Below are 8897 nucleotides of genomic sequence, written 5' to 3'. Positions count from 1 at the left end.
GCGCACGGCCTCCCGGATGTGCCGGGCGGGTGCGCGAGCTCGCCGGCCGCTGGAAGTCGAATGAGGCGCCGCGACCACCTCCGCGGTGCTTATAAACAGCCGATCCGCTCGGCGGGGGCTATTTTCGGCCACTTGGCTCGTGCGCACGGCCTCCCGGATGTGCCGGGCGGGTGCGCGGGCTCGCCGGCCGCTGGAAGTCGAATGAGGCGCCGCGACCACCTCCGCGGTGCTTATAAACAGCCGATCCGCTCGGCGGGGGCTATTTTTGGCCACTTGGCTCGTGCGCACGGCCTCCCGGATGTGCCGGGCGGGTGCGCGAGCTCGCCGGCCGCTGGAAGTCGAATGAGGCGCCGCGACCACCTCCGCGGTGCTTATAAACAGCCGATCCGCTCGGCGGGGGCTATTTTCGGCCACTTGGCTCGTGCGCACGGCCTCCCGGATGTGCCGGGCGGGTGCGCGGGCTCGCCGGCCGCTGGAAGTCGAATGAGGCGCCGCGACCACCTCCGCGGTGCTTATAAACAGCCGATCCGCTCGGCGGGGGCTATTTTCGGCCACTTGGCTCGTGCGCACGGCCTCCCGGATGTGCCGGGCGGGTGCGCGAGCTCGCCGGCCGCTGGAAGTCGAATGAGGCGCCGCGACCACCCCCGCGGTGCTTATAAACAGCCGATCCGCTCGGCGGGGGCTATTTTCGGCCACTTGGCTCGTGCGCACGGCCTCCCGGATGTGCCAGGCGGGTGCGCGGGCTCGCCGGCCGCTGGAAGTCGAATGAGGCGCCGCGACCACCTCCGCGGTGCTTATAAACAGCCGATCCGCTCGGCGGGGGCTATTTTCGGCCACTTGGCTCGTGCGCACGGCCTCCCGGATGTGCCGGGCGGGTGCGCGAGCTCGCCGGCCGCTTGAAGTCGAATGAGGCGCCGCGACCACCTCCGCGGTGCTTATAAACAGCCGATCCGCTCGGCGGGGGCTATTTTCGGCCACTTGGCTCGTGCGCACGGCCTCCCGGATGTGCCGGGCGGGTGCGCGAGCTCGCCGGCCGCTGGAAGTCGAATGAGGCGCCGCGACCACCTCCGCGGTGCTTATAAACAGCCGATCCGCTCGGCGGGGGCTATTTTCGGCCACTTGGCTCGTGCGCACGGCCTCCCGGATGTGCCGGGCGGGTGCGCGAGCTCGCCGGCCGCTGGAAGTCGAATGAGGCGCCGCGACCACCTCCGCGGTGCTTATAAACAGCCGATCCGCTCGGCGGGGGCTATTTTCGGCCACTTGGCTCGTGCGCACGGCCTCCCGGATGTGCCGGGCGGGTGCACGAGCTCGCCGGCCGCTGGAAGTCGAATGAGGCGCCGCGACCACCTCCGCGGTGCTTATAAACAGCCGATCCGCTCGGCGGGGGCTATTTTCGGCCACTTGGCTCGTGCGCACGGCCTCCCGGATGTGCATGGCGGGTGCGCGAGCTCGCCGGCCGCTGGAAGTCGAATGAGGCGCCGCGACCACCTCCGCGGTGCTTATAAACAGCCGATACGCTCGGCGGGGGCTATTTTCGGCCACTTGGCTCGTGCGCACGGCCTCCCGGATGTGCCGGGCGGGTGCGCGAGCTCGCCGCCCGCCGGAAGTCGAATGAGGCGCCGCGACCACCTCTGCGGTGTTTATAAACAGCCGATCCGCTCGGCGGGGGCTATTTTCGGCCACTTGGCTCGTGCGCTCGGCCTCCCGGATGTGCCGGGCGGGTGCACGAGCTCGCCGGCCGCTGGAAGTCGAATGAGGCGCCGCGACCACCTCCGCGGTGCTTATAAACAGCCGATCCGCTCGGCGGGGGCTATTTTCGGCCACTTGGCTCGTGCGCACGGCCTCCCGGATGTGCATGGCGGGTGCGCGAGCTCGCCGGCCGCTGGAAGTCGAATGAGGCGCCGCGACCACCTCCGCGGTGCTTATAAACAGCCGATCCGCTCGGCGGGGGCTATTTTCGGCCACTTGGCTCGTGCGCACGGCCTCCCGGATGTGCCGGGCGGGTGCGCGAGCTCGCCGCCCGCCGGAAGTCGAATGAGGCGCCGCGACCACCTCTGCGGTGTTTATAAACAGCCGATCCGCTCGGCGGGGGCTATTTTCGGCCACTTGGCTCGTGCGCTCGGCCTCCCGGATGTGCCGGGCGGGTGCGCGAGCTCGCCGGCCGCTGGAAGTCGAATGAGGCGCCGCGACCACCTCCGCGGTGCTTATAAACAGCCGATCCGCTCGGCGGGGGCTATTTTCGGCCACTTGGCTCGTGCGCACGGCCTCCCGGATGTGCATGGCGGGTGCGCGAGCTCGCCGGCCGCTGGAAGTCGAATGAGGCGCCGCGACCACCTCTGCGGTGTTTATAAACAGCCGATCCGCTCGGCGGGGGCTATTTTCGGCCACTTGGCTCGTGCGCACGGCCTCCCGGATGTGCCGGGCGGGTGCGCGAGCTCGCCGGCCGCTGGAAGTCCAATGAGGCGCCGCGATCTCCTCCGCGGTGCTTATAAAGTGCCGATCCGCTCGGCTTGGAGCTATTTCCGGCCTCCCGTTGGTGCCGGGCGGCGTGCGCGAGCTCGCCGGCCGCGATCTCCTCCGCGGTGCTTATAAACAGCAGCATGCGCACGGCCTCCCAGAATTTGAACACATTTCGTCAATAAATTTCGCATATTGAATTTTGAAGTTTAATATAATGCAACAATTGAGCTCGACTTATACAAAGGATATATCATAAAATCGTAAATTTCCGTCGAATTTTAGGGGGTCGACTTATACACCGAGTCGACCTGTACACCGGCAAATACGGTAAATACGATTAAATAAAATGATACGACTGGCATAAAAACAAATATAAACCACATAAAAATAAAAGTCACCATTACGTTGAATTATTGGGAGCACCGAGCTTGTTTCTCAGAAACGAGCCGGTCCCATCCAGGCGTAATCGGAGACAATGAAACCCGAAGTGGTTAAGGTTTGTCTTTTAATGCAGGATGCTTGGTCTCCATGTGCCGAAGCAGTTTTGAAGGCTTCATTGGCTCGCTCGCTAGTTTCAGGGGCGATTGTGTCTATAAAATGCAAAATGTTGGGTCACCTCACGGCTTACGGCCATACTACCCTGAGAACGCCCGATCTCGTCCGATCTCGGAAGCTAAGCAGGGTCGGGCCTGGTTAGTATTTGGATGGGAGACCGCCTGGGAATACCAGGTGCTGTAAGCTTTTTCTTTTTCTTATGTGCACTTCAATCGTTTAAGAAGCTATTTTTTACAACACCCATCACGAATGGCATCCGGAAACAGCAAGCCTAATTTAAACTCCGACATTGAAACTATAACACGAGTTTGAAAGCTATATTATGTGGTGACATCCACAGCATTGTAGTTAAATTTTTTACCGCTAGAGAGCAGACTATGTACAGTGAGCATGGCTCCCTGTGAACTCAAAGCAGCAGGCTTGACTTGTAAAAGAACCCAACACAACACTTCCATGAAGTGTTTTTAAACTTTTCAAGGCATTTATTTTGATTCAGCAAAATGCAGGTCGCAACGGCAAATTCGTGCTACCGCATAAAAAGCTGTCAATAACTTTTCATGATAGCCATATTTCCAGAAAACACCAAAAGCCTTGGAAGAAAGACTGTTTCGGCCCTGGTTGTAAAAAATAACAAAAAAAAACAAAAGGGAAGGGTGACCGTCCGGGAATACCAGGTGCTGAAAGCCTTTTTTTTTTTTTTTTTTCCCACGTCAATTGTGAAAGGAAACTTTTACCACAGCCATCAAGTCCCGCCGCTGCTTGGCATGGTTTCAGGGGCGATTGTGTCTATAAAATGAAAAATTCTGAGCGGTCTCACGGCTTACGGCCATACTACCCTGAGAGCGCCCGATCTCGTCCGATCTCGGAGGCTAAGCAGGGTCGGGCCTGGTTAGTACTTGGATGGGAGACCGCCTGGGAATACCAGTGAAGGAATGAGGTCGAAATACAAAAAGTCCTGCCTCGCTACAAAAACAGATATGCTCAAACCTCATTGAATAAAGTACATAAGCAGACAAGTATATTCACATATTAAATAAATAAAAGAAACATTTGAAGCATATAATTATACCTACACACCAAATCAATAAAGAAGACATAACTAGACATTTTTGATAAGTGGTGATGAGAAAGGTTTTTATAACTTTATGATCTGATATATATATTTCTGAGGACTTTGAAATAACAAATGACTTTTGATATATTGCCTAAATAGCTTAATGACCCTTAAGGAACTGTGGAATGCATGCCTGATGTTTTTTCTCTGAATCATGGACACGGCCAGAGTCGTCTTGACCGTTCAGTACTTGATTGTATCTTATGTTTTGACTAATGCTAGACGCCAGTTTTTGATTACTACTGAACGCTCTGCACAGAGGGAAATAGTTTGCCTAACAAAGAAAAGATACGGTTGAATGCGGTACGACAGTGTATGTCCAAGATTGGAGAAGAATGTTCACAGGAAGGTCACGTGGAGATAAAACCAGTGGGTGCCAGAAGGAGCCACCCGAGAACTCGGCCAAAGATGATCGCCAAGGCCGAGAGACGGGATGGAAGACAACAGCCCCCTCCACACACACACACACACACACCAACAGCCCCCCCCCCCAACACACCGAGTCGCCCATAACCAGCACCACTCCCATGGAAGCAGACTCTCCTTCGAACTTGCCCCACCCCGAAGACTCATCGCCCATCAATCCCAGCCCACAATGTGCTACTGAATATAAAACTGATCTAACAACCTTGGACTTTGCCTTTTCTGAATGGAGACTTTCCGCTCTTGAAGGGCCCAGCGCTGTATTGTACTTTCCTGAAAAAAGAGCTTTTTGAACAAGAATTGTGATTGAACTCAACCAATCTGTCTAAGTCTAATTTCTGCTTCAGTGTCTTTGCATTTTCCTAAATCTGAAGAAATTAAACGAGCACGCAGTGAGTAAATTGGATAACAGGTGATTGGCAAAGGCTTTTGCCGTGAGGCGCAGATAACGCGCTCCCTAAATTGTGGACAGAATCCAACAAATTTGAATTTGAATCTAGGAGGTTAAAAGTGTAATGGAATAAATCAGATGAATTATGTGGAAGTAGTTAAGATAAAAATAAAATAAAAGGAAGAAGAATGCAGAAGAAGTTGAATAATAATAAAGTCAAGGCAATTCAAATTTATTTATATAGCCCACAAGCAAGTCTCAAAGGGCTCCAAATGTACAAAAATTGCCAATTTAAAATACAAGAACAATAAGTGTGAGGGCCACAATGATGATCATGACAGCAAAAATATTTCTAATTGGTTTTGATAGGTACAAAGGGGGAACATGGAAGAAGGTTTTCAAAATTTGTGATATAGCGTGACTCAATTATCAAGAGTAAGTATTTCTTTTTAATTCTAAGAATTGGCATCAACAAAAAATGAGAACGATAATCCAAGGTTATAGTGTAAGTGGCAGGAGGAAGCTGTGTATATTTTTTAAACATTATTTTCAGTATCATTATTTTTTAGGAGGGTCAGTAATGCTTGTGAGAAGATGAATGAAGGAACAAGGTAACAGTAAAAGGGAGTGCTCTAAAAATGTTTGGTTCTTTGCCAGAGGTAGTTATTTGGAGGGATGAATTTAAACTGAAAGCAAAATGGAACTGTTTAGTGGAAGAAATATGGGAAGGTGGAAATATTGAAGTTACAGCTCAACACAAAGTGTCAAATAGTCTGAGTGTGAGATGTGAGCAAACTAAATGGGGAGTTAAATCATGTTCCAGTATTATGCATATTGGCAAACGATGTGAGGACAGGAGACCAGACAATTAGATATTAATTTTGGATTTAAAATAAAAAAGGGAAATTTTAATTGAGGAGAAAATTTTGCGTAGGGAGGGTTTTTTTTTTTACAATTTGATATTGTATGTTTTATGTGTGTGTTGTGGGATGACAGTTTGTCTGTAATGCTGTATGAATGTCAAGTCTGTACTTGGGATTGGGTTTGTGTATTGTGAATGGTTAACATGATTCAAGGTTGGGGTGATGTGATCACAGCAGAGGATAACATTCCTCTCACCTGAAAAATATAGAGATACTACAGATTTGAAAAAGCAAGATTGATCAGGGCTCATTTTGGACTAAATATGGGTTTAGGATTACTCTGGGGCACCATTGACAACAAAAGACTTCAATGGAGAAGGCCCATTTCAAGATTGTGACCAGACGTGACTATACCAGCATTGACAATCAAGACTCTGAGCCAAGACAGTGTATGACAACAACTCTGGACTTACCTGACAGTGTGACGAAATGTATGTGACGGAATTTGTGATGACTTGCTTTGTTTTGATGTTTTACCTAATTGTATTGCAGCCTCTAACAGCAACCCAGGGAGCAGATTGTGCTTTATTTGTTAAACTTGCGTTTACTTTGCAGGTTGTCAACTGCAGTCTTGGAGAATTTTGTGTCATGTCTGTGAACATGCATTAACAACTAACCCCTTACTTTTTATAATGAGTTTGTAAATGTGATCGGTTTCATGACAGGCTCGGCAGGCTCCAATTTTCTATTTCATGCGTGTGTGGGGATTATTATTTTTATCATTATGAATTTTATTTTTTTGGTATTATGGATGTTTATTGTACGGAGAGCTGCATGCGCAGCTACAGGTGGGTGGTGGCTTTTGTTCATACAGCCATGTGAGATGCTGCCAGTCGAGTTTCAGGGACTGAGAATTGGTGATTCCAGGCTAGGATGGCATCTGGAGGTACACCGAAGTCCAGCTGGCGATGGGTATGTCACCATGGACATTGTTATTTTTACTTTTTAACAATGTGTCAAAAGGGGGAGGTAAAAAAAAAAAAAAAAAAGGGGGGAATTGTGAGATTTTAAGTGTTTTCAGATTTGATGGTTTTTAAGTCTTCAACATGCTGGACGGAGGAGAAGAAGCAGCTTGGCAGAAATGAAGTGAATGGGAGACAACATCATGAGATGGAGCCAAAGCCTGGTAACAAGTGTGAAGAGTTTCAAAATAGCTTATAATAAACTGTAGACCTTCACAAGATAGGATCAAATAGGTGGGAGAGTATTAAATGTAAAAAATTAGAACAATAACATACAGACTCCAAACGAATTGGGGACAGGCGGATTATGAACGTTAAAGTTTGAATAACACATTATTCACGTGATTCATTTGCAGGATAAACAATGGAAGGGATTGATAAACTGAACAAATTTAAGATGATTGCGGAAGTATTATGTCGGAAACAAATAGATTCGACAAGTTTTTTCCCTATAAAATGGTGCCGTTTGGGTTTGAAGTACATAGTCGCTTCAAAGGAGGAAAAGCATGATTTAAGATATGTGATTAATCAATGAGAAGGCTATCCCTTGTACCAGGGGGGTCAAACTCATTTGTTCACGGGCCGCAGTGTAGTCATAGCTTCTTTCGGAGGACCGGTATGACTGTCCTACCCAAATAAATGTGTGAGCACCTCACATTATATAGAGTAAAAGCTACAAAACAAACTGGCAAGTAACTTGCTTTCAAATCAGACAAATAAAAACTGGTCTAATATTTAAAAATCAAATATTATTAAAAGTGAAGACAATTTGCAATTCGAGTAATGACACGTGAATAAAAAGCACAATTTGTCTTCGCGGGCTGCATAAAATCATGTGGCGGGCTGTATCTGGCCCCCAGGCCTTGAGTTTGACACCTGTGCCTTATACAAAGGTAAAGTAGGATTAGAATTTGATAAAACAGATATGGACATCATCATGTTCCATTAGAGTTCAAATTGCTTGCAATACAATTACAAATTAGTTAACACCTGTGTGATTGATTGATTGATTGATTGATTGATTGATTGATTGATTGATTGATTGATTGATTGATTGATTGATTGATTGATTGGTTGGTTTATTGATTGATTGAGTGATTCATTGAGTGACTGACTGAAGGGCTGAGTGACCGAATGGGCAATCGTTTGATGTCTCTGTCTATATGTATGTACTATATATGTATGTATGTATGTATGTATGTATTTCGTTATTTGTTTATGTATTTCTCTTGCACATTTTCTTTCTTATCTTCCACTTCTTTCGGCTGCTCCTGTTAGGGGCCGCGACTGCAGAGCGATCGTTTCCATATCTTTCTGTACCACCAACCATCTGCATGTCCTATCTTTGTCTCTGCCACACTCTCCATTATTTTGGCCAGTAGATTTCCAAGCCTCGCTTCTAACATTCTTTCCGATAACTTCATGCTTTGCTTAATCAACATAACAACACCTCTGTAGCTACTACAGTTTTGCGCATCGCCGTGGTCTGAATTAAGAAATAGAAGTCAACACCTTTCCGGGGAACTTCTCGCTTTTTAAAAATCTCCCCTGCCACCTCTCCTTGATAGTTCCATGCTGTCACTGGAATGTCGTCTAGGCCAATTGCCTTTCCACTGTCCATCTTTTACAAATGTCTGGGTATGAATTTTATCTATATTTATTTTTCTCACTCATTGGCGGCCCCACAGAGGGACTTGTAGCGGCTCCACAGAGGGACGTGGTGTGCCAACAGAGGGACCCTGGTGGCATCAACGATTTTGGTGACCTCAGTAAAACTGAGGTCAACAGAGGGAGTGAAGGAATGAGGTCGAAATACAAAAAGTCCTGCCTCGCTACAAAAACAGATATGCTCAAACCTCATTGAATAAAGTACATAAGCAGACAAGTATATTCACATATTAAATAAATAAAAGAAACATTTGAAGCATATAATTATACCTACACACCAAATCAATAAAGAAGACATAACTAGACATTTTTGATAAGTGGTGATGAGAAAGGTTTTTATAACTTTATGATCTGATATATATATTTCTGAGGACTTTGAAATAACAAATGACTTTTGATAT

General features: G+C 48.2%; 1 non-coding gene and 1 pseudogene across 1 annotated transcript; both read left to right on the top strand.

The window, feature by feature from the left end:
* The first annotated feature begins 3082 nt into the window (after positions 1-3082).
* On the top strand, positions 3083-3201 carry LOC125965889 (5S ribosomal RNA). Its single transcript, XR_007479992.1, has one exon. It is a non-coding gene; the product is annotated as a 5S ribosomal RNA (ribosomal RNA).
* A 632-nt stretch (positions 3202-3833) lies between these two features.
* On the top strand, positions 3834-3951 carry LOC125965904 (5S ribosomal RNA; annotated as a pseudogene).
* Positions 3952-8897: the final 4946 nt, after the last annotated feature.

Source organism: Syngnathus scovelli, chromosome 3 (genome assembly GCF_024217435.2).
Source record: "Syngnathus scovelli strain Florida chromosome 3, RoL_Ssco_1.2, whole genome shotgun sequence".
In the NCBI taxonomy this organism is placed as follows: domain Eukaryota; kingdom Metazoa; phylum Chordata; class Actinopteri; order Syngnathiformes; family Syngnathidae; genus Syngnathus; species Syngnathus scovelli.
Note: the sequence above shows the minus strand (reverse complement) of the source record. Positions and strands in the feature narration are given on the sequence as shown.